Source organism: Gossypium raimondii, chromosome 3 (assembly GCF_025698545.1).
Source record: "Gossypium raimondii isolate GPD5lz chromosome 3, ASM2569854v1, whole genome shotgun sequence".
Taxonomy (NCBI): domain Eukaryota; kingdom Viridiplantae; phylum Streptophyta; class Magnoliopsida; order Malvales; family Malvaceae; genus Gossypium; species Gossypium raimondii.
In genome coordinates this window covers 23,018,112-23,026,290 of record NC_068567.1, presented here as the reverse complement: position 1 = coordinate 23,026,290, position 8,179 = coordinate 23,018,112, and the positions used below count along the sequence as shown (strand labels likewise).

At 34.1% G+C, this 8,179-nt stretch overlaps 1 pseudogene; it reads right to left on the bottom strand.

The window, feature by feature from the left end:
* Positions 1 to 1,350: 1,350 nt before the first annotated feature.
* On the bottom strand, positions 1,351 to 7,488 carry LOC105795755 (uncharacterized; annotated as a pseudogene).
* Between the last annotated feature and the right edge of the window lie 691 nt (positions 7,489 to 8,179).

The window sequence follows — 8,179 nt, the reverse complement described above, 5'->3', positions numbered from 1 at the left end:
TCATTTGTTTGACAGATATGTGCTTGTCATCAAGACGAATCAATTCTCCGGCCATTGCTAAATTGGTACAAATTTTTACGATTTAAAAAAAAATTCAAAAAAATAAAATTTAAAACTTTTTTAAAAATAATTAAAAAATTAAAGCTCTTTTAAATAGAAATTTGAGAGGAAATTGAGAGGAAATTGAGAGAATATTAGAGAGAAATTGAGAGAAAGAATTTAGTTGTGAAAAAAAAATGAAAGGGGGGTTTTTATAGTTTTTTTTTTTACCGTTGCTATTGTTCACGCGCGGGCAAAACGCGTCCCCAAGGGAGCGCTTATGTGGCAGGAAAACGCGTCCTTGGGGAGCGATTTCTGTCCACGTAGGCAAAACGCTTCCTTAGGGACGCGTTTTCCTACCACGTCCTCTGACATCGCGCTGATATAGACGCGCTTTCGGAGAATTGGGCCATTTCGGTAAATAATTATTTATCAGACCCATTTTGATAAATTTTTTATATGTAATTTTCCCACCCTTAAAATACTGGAGTTAAAAAATGCCACTAAAAAATGCCCTACGAAACCCCTATAAAAAAATCAACTAGAAACATTGATAAGAGAGACTTAGGATATGAAGACTTTCTCGTTTGAACAAATAACCTAAAAGAACTTCAACTCTAAAAGCAAGTGAGAAAAATAATAACTTCACTGATTGATCCTAAATAGGTTGCTTAAGCCTCCCATTTATAGCTCCTACATGGATTTTGAAGTAAAAATATAAATTATTTTAAGTTAACAAAACCCTATTTATTTAAGATAAATAAAAAATAAAAAAATAGTTCAATTTTAAAAAAACCTATATATCTAAGATAAAAAATATATATAATTTTAAAATATATTTTAAATTCAAAACCTATTTATCTAAGATAATTTAAAAATAGAAGTAGTTCAAAAACTTATTTATCTAAGATCAATAAAAGATAATATTTATTACAACCACAAAAGATATTTGTTTGATTATTATACACATTGCCCAAAACTCAAATATGACTTTATCACAAGCAAAAAGCTATTTTATGTGGACTCTATCTATGCCTGGATCATTCCTTCCTCTGAAAAGATTTGTCCTCAAATGTTAGACTTGCTTCAACAAATAAATATTCTATTGTAGATGGACTAATGTAATTGAGCTCTCTTCCATGAATCTATAAAATCTTTAAAAAAAAAATACCACTCAACAAACTTGAATTACAATTAGTGAATTCTTCTAAACATAACTCTAGTGAACTACTTTCTTCTTCATCACAAATTATAGGTTCATTATCATAAATTTTAGGCATAATTACATAAAATACTCTCAACGTCTAGGAATTTTTTATTTTATGCCATTGACATTTTTTATTGATATCCTCAATGTTATAATTTTTTCAAAAATTAGTCTAATCTTAACGCTAAATGTGAGTTGACCTTCAGTCAAGCGCCGGTCAACGAAATAAGCCTATGTGACGTTATAAACGGCGTCATCTATTTTTTTTAATTTTGTTTCCATCTTTCTTCTTATCTCTTCCTCTCTTCCCCTGTAGCTGCTATTACAAAAAAAAAAAAAAAAACCCACAACCATTTTCATCAGAGCCCACACCTGCATTTTTCATTGTGCACATTGGCCCGAATTCGTGATCACGCAAAGGCACTCTCAATAACCTAGGAATCCCACACTCCTGCAACTGATACTTTTGAAAACTACTTTGGATTTGACTGGTGTTGTTTATGAAATTGCAACCTTCAAAGCATTCTCTGTCACTGTCTTGAACAAAGGAAGTTCCTTGGTGAGGTCCTTTATTAAGCTGTTGAAACCTTGAAATTGACAAGAAAGGTTAACCATCTAATGGTGCTGACTCTCTAAATTCCTTAAGCTTTAGTCTTGAATTTATCAGCAACAATCCCTGCACATTGTTGAACAACATTCCCACAAATACCTGTTAATGTCTCCAACAAGACTTCTTCTGCATATTTAGAAGGGACTGAACCAGTAAAGAAAATTGCTTTTCTATGCAAACTAGTCCCATTAGGCAAATTCACAGTCAAATTCACCATGCTTTCTTCTCTACTAGAAAAGTTCTTAACTTTCCATCCATCAGTGCAATTTGAAAGAACATGGCATCTCTAATCCTTGCTTCTGATTCGGCTTTCACTTCCTCGTACTTAACATCCAATCTAGACCTAACAAGCTCCCTTGTTGGAACTGTGGTAACCCAACTTGGTTAAGAAAAACTTTGAACTTTGGATGTTCAAGACTTGAAAATGAAACCGACCGACAACATTTATACATCCAATCAGCTAAAAAACCAACAACACGCTCAATTTGGGATTTGCTTAAAGTTGGTCCAGGTGATACTTTAGGACTTTTTAGCTTCTTCACTCTATCTTCGGACATAGCCAAAACACTTAAATCTTCTCTTCCATCAGACAAAACCAAATGTTGTTCTAGTAACAAGTTTCTAGTTCCACTACTTGCTGTCACAACCGCCCCTGGTGAGGGTGAATAAGGTAACTGAAATAGAACCAGAACCCGAAGCAACAAGGACACTACCAGTGGCTGTCATAGTAACCGAAGATGAACTTTGTTTTCTATTACTTTGCGTTGCTGTTGGAGTTGTCATCGTTGTCGGAGATGGTGAAACAAATGAAATGGGTTTAGCAAGGGAGTTAAAGTTAGGACAAGTTCCTCACTTCAAATGTTCTGAAGCTGTTCTTTAAAGGATTGGAAGTTGAGAAAAAGGCGTCGCATAAAGAACACCAGAGTTTCACAGCTTTGGGAAGTCCGGTATCGGTGTTGTGAACAAGCGTAGGCTCAAGATGAGCCCAATACCAAGCTCCTTTACCTTTTATTGCTTTGGTTCAAACCATGACTAACCTTTTGTATCTCTTGTGTACGGCCTTGGCTGCTAATTCATCTACCGACACTGCGTCCGAAAGAAGAGTGAAATGCCGGCGTGGGCTCTGATGAAAGGAAGGGAGAAAAAGAAATAAGATGGAAACAAAATGAAAAAAATTTTAGATGACGTCATTTATAACGACACATATGCTTACTTCGTTGCCTGGTGTTTAACTAACGATTAACTTATTTTTACTGTTAAAATTGAATTGATTTATGAAAAAATTATAACATTGAGGATGTCAATAAAAAAATTAATGGCACAAAACCAAAAAACCTTAAATGTTGAGAGTATTTTATGCAATTATGCCTACATTCTATAAACTCTTCTTTAGTACAACATGTCTCTTTAGTAACATCAACATTAAATGTGTAACAAGATGTTATCTCAAGCCTATAAGCATTCCAAAATTTCTCTTGGTAATAAGCCTTGTTCAAACAATCACACCTTAGACGGTCTTTTTCACCACAATATTGGTATTCTAGAAACTGCTTCTAAAGAACTAATTTTTTGGATTCGTTGGAAAAGGCTTTTGTCAACTTCTGGTAATTATCCGCATATATCTTCTCTTGATGACTAAGAGTTTTAGTGAAAATTCTCTTTGCTCTAGTATCTTTTTTTTTTTTTTTGAAATTTGTTCTTTGAACTCCATTTCACGTTTTGTTAACTATTGCATTTGGTCTGCGTGAGCCTCGAGCAGTAAGAGGTTAGAATCCCTTTGATTAGATTTAGTTGTAGATTTTTCTTTACCAACATCGAATCTAGTCATCATGTAAATACTAAGAGAAACAATGAGACACAAGAAAACAAATTAACATCTCAAAATAAAATCACCCCGCTAATAGGTTTAATTCAAAACTTGTAAGTAGAGTAAGATTTTAAAAACAAGTAATAAGAGAGTAAGTTGAAAACTAATCTTCACAGGAAAAAAAACAAGGAATCTTAGTGGCTTTAATAGGCCAAAAATTTTGAAGATGCAATTTGTAATGGAAGGCTATAAAGGTGAAAAAAATATGTGTGCCGTAAATTCTGATAACATAAGAAAAGAAAAAGTGTTAGAGAGTGTACGAGAAACAATAAAGCTAGGTTGCAAATAATCCTAACTCTAAAATGAAAGAAAATGCTTAAATTAATAAAGACGTAAGAAAACTTTTACCCAACTATTGAAAAGAAAGAGTTTTAGTGCCTTTGAAATTAAAAAAAAAAAAAACAAATGTGTTGGGTTAAACTTGAATTTTGCAATGAAAAAATGAAAAACAAGAAAATTAGATACAAATATTTACGTGGAAAACCCCTTCAGAAGAGGATAAAAAACCACATGTAAAAAAAATTTCACTAAAATGACAAATAACCGATGAAGAGTACAAGATGGCGAAACATACAAACCCGAACCCAAAAATAAAAAGTTCTCTTGAAATTCCCACAAAACTTTCTCTTAATTATGTTGTTGAGTCAAACTCGCTAGGGTTGCTAAGAACCCTATTTATAGACTAAAATTCGGTGGCTAATCTGATTAAAATATACCCAAAGTTCGACTGAAAAAGATAGCAAGTTTAACTAGGAGAAAAAAACCTAGTTTAGTAGGGAACACGTCGCCACGTCGTGACGTGACATATTACCTTGTTGGGACTTCATTTTTCACATTGTCAGGACATGGCGATTGTCACGCATCAAAATTTGACCTAGTAGTTTTGGGTTAGTAGAATCAGGTTTTTTTTAACCGGAGGTTGAGTTAGATATCGAGAAATAGGCCGTAAATGAGTAATTTAAGTATGTAAGTGTCATAATCAGATTTTTATTTTATTATTTAGCTCAAAATAAAATTTAATTTTGAGGTCTAATTTGAAAAAAAATGAGTTTTAATTAATTTATGACCTTTTGAAAAGGGGAAGAATAAGGAGTGACCTAAAGGGCAAATTGCCCAATTTTTTAAATTAGTCTTCTACATAGAGTATACCACCGTATTCTTCCCTCTCGTAACACTCCAAATCATTCAAGATTTTTTTCAAAACCTAAAATTAGAGAGCTTCTTTCAAAATTGATTTATCCTTTCATATTTATTAACCTCCCAAACACCAAAACAACCCTCAATTTCAAACGAAAAGCGTGTTTTCTTTCCCAAATCCGCCATTTTTCTTCTTGAGTTGAAATCCAAAATTAGAGTTGTAGATAATCGTTTTCATCAAATCAAGGTAATATTTTGACTTTCTATGGTTAAATAAAGAGTGTTGTTAATTCAAATCGAGTTTTAAATGAGTATATTTAAATTCGATATTTTTAAAATATGTTTGGATTAAAAAATGGTAGATATCGAAATATTGAGTAAAATTGTATTTTAAAAGTTTTGAAGGATTTATGTGTCGAGGCACACAATGGATTGTCTTTAGTCAAGAATGCTACACTGTTGAAAGGGCTTCATTGAAACCGATTGGAAAAGTGTGCTATCATTTCTTGAAAAGTCAGCTTATACCATCCACGCACAATACCACCGTTTCCAAGGAAAGGATGTTGTTGTTGCATTCTATTATAAAAGGAAGAACAATTAATGTGGGAAGGATAATTTTTCAGAAAGTCCACCGTTGTGCTGAGAAGAATACTGAAAGTTTAAATTTTCCTTCTCTATTACTGCATTATGCAAGACTACTAATGTTCCTCTTACTGGTGCTGAGGATATTACTCCTAATAAGGGTGAACCACAAGGGTAATTTTTGTAAGGCTTCGAGGCATTGATACTGCCTCGGAAACTCAACAAAGTTAGGCTTCTACTACCACGCGTATTCCCACAGCAACACCTTCGGTCCCTAGAGGCTCATTTGACCAGCAAATATTAAACTCCTTGAAGCAGCTAGAGCAAAAGATATCCTTGTTTGAAAGTCAACAGTACCAACTAGCTGAAGAGTTGGTCCAGGCTAAAGAGCAGCAAGCTCATATTGGTCATATGTGAGGGATAGAGATTTGACAATTAAGCGATCTTTACAAAAGAATTTTTCAAAACCAATGCCAGAATTCCCTATCTTCCCCTCGATTTTGCTCCCATCAGTTTAGTCTGTAGTAGAACCAGCTCCAACTACTACCAGAGCTGACTCAGAAAATGAAGCGACCAATGTTGATGTTGGATAAGCTGCTGAGGAAACCGAGAAATCAACATTCGTTAAGCCTGGGAAGGATAAAAAAGAAGGAAAGGAAGGACAAAATGACCCTACTACTACTACAACTCTTGCCACTACAAAAGGTAAAACTCTTGTACCACTATCTCTACCAGCCTCTGTGACTGCACAAAATCGTGCGATTGATCAGTTGATCGATGATCTCATGGAAATTAATAAGGAAGGTGAAGATGTAAGCCCCTTGAAAAGGAAGATCAGGTACAAGGTCAGTGCCTGCAAGTCCACATGAAGAATTGAATAAAATACCTATAATACAACCCAAGCCAGATAAGTTTTTTTTCTCTTTTCTTTTAATGATCATGCATTTCATTGCATTTTTCCATGACATTTGTCTATCCCTATCTATATTTTTGTTGCATGTACATGCATTGAGGACAATGCATCCCTTAGGTTTAAGGGTGTATTGTGCATTTAGGTTGCACTTTATATAGTATGTTTTGCCACTGCATTATAACCACCGAAGTATTTTTTTCTATAAGAAGTACAATTTATACTTATGATGTTCGATTGTGAATTTATATTTTTCGATATACCTAGAACATGTGACAGTGAATTGGGTGAATTTAGCTTAGGTTAAGATGCTTGAAAAATAATTCCTAAAGATAGGATGTCTTATACTCAGTGTGTTTTTTTTTGGGATATAGTACATATCTTTTAATGAACTTAGGGATTTTTAAAGCCAAGCATTAGTTATATTGCCACAGCATTATTTAATAAAGGACAATAGGCACTCCAATATTTAGAATTGCCAAATATGTCAACATCACTTTGTTTGCTCCATCATGTTGTTTATTAGAAAGGTGAGTTTAAGAAAAAGCGTGTTTCATGAAAATAAAATTAGGGGCACTCCATTGTAGCAAAAAGGACTGAGTAGCTAAGGAGGTAGTTGTATGCTCCATCCATCTTTTTAGTCAAAAGTTCAAGCTTTATGGGTGCCTTTCGGTTTAAATTATGACATGATTAAGTATTCAGCAATTCAGTGTATGCTCCATTGTGATTGTCAAGTCAAAGAATATTGTAACATGCTAAATCCCATAATAATAACAATAATAATACTATCTCTTTCATTCAAAAAAAGGAGAAAAAGAAAGAAAAAAACATAAATGTGATTAATATATTCTGAGCAGGCTTAAAGCAAGTAACTTATGACTAGGTAATAAATGAAATAAGTAAATTAGAAGATGGTTGCTATAGGCCAAAAGAGGGAATACATGAGTACTTAGGAGATTTTGTGTTTAGGGAAAAAATCTTGCACTACCTTTGTTGAGCAAGCCTTTAACAGTCGAATGAGTTTTAGGAAATAAGGGAGATTGCTGAGAACTGATGTACTTGTTCTTCAAAAAAACCTGACAGTATGAGTTGGTCTGGTGTGTTGGCAAAATGCTAGCATTTATGCATACATGCATATTTCGCTTGAGGACAAGCAATAAATCAGGTTTGAGGGTGTGATAACTCTTGAAAAGAGTTATATTTTCTGCCCTGGGACCTAGTTAATTGCCTATACGTAAGTATATCTAAATGCATTTTAGGACGTTTCATTAATATTTTTTTAACATTACATTAGAACTTGGGTTGCGTTTAAATATAAGGTGTTTTTAATTGCTCATGGAATGGATTGTTTTATGGTATTGGTAGGTGAAGGATGAGGAACAAGAAATAAATGAGTGAAGTTTTGTCAGGGCAAAAGGGTGGTCACATAGACAGCCAATATGCCGTGGCAATGTCGGGAAGATGTCCAGTCAGCATGCAACGCATATCAGTTTCAACCTAACTCTACTTGTACCAGATAAATTTTCCTAGAAAAGAGGAGAAAATAAATCTTGGGGCTATTGGAATTATCCTAAAAAAAAGGAAAAAAATCAATTTAAAAAGAATCAAAGGAGGAAACCCCAGGGCGCAGACCTGCGGGTAGAGATCCTTGGGGAAAATTAGAAGGTAGCGGCTGAATAGAGAGAGGAAGAGGAAAGACGTAGGCAACTTCTCTTAGCCACCTTAGGACACTGCACAGCTAGAGTATGGATTGAACAAGCGAACGGTGTCTTCCCGACATTCTTCCAATATTTCTAATCTATTTATTCATGAATTGCAGTGATGAAA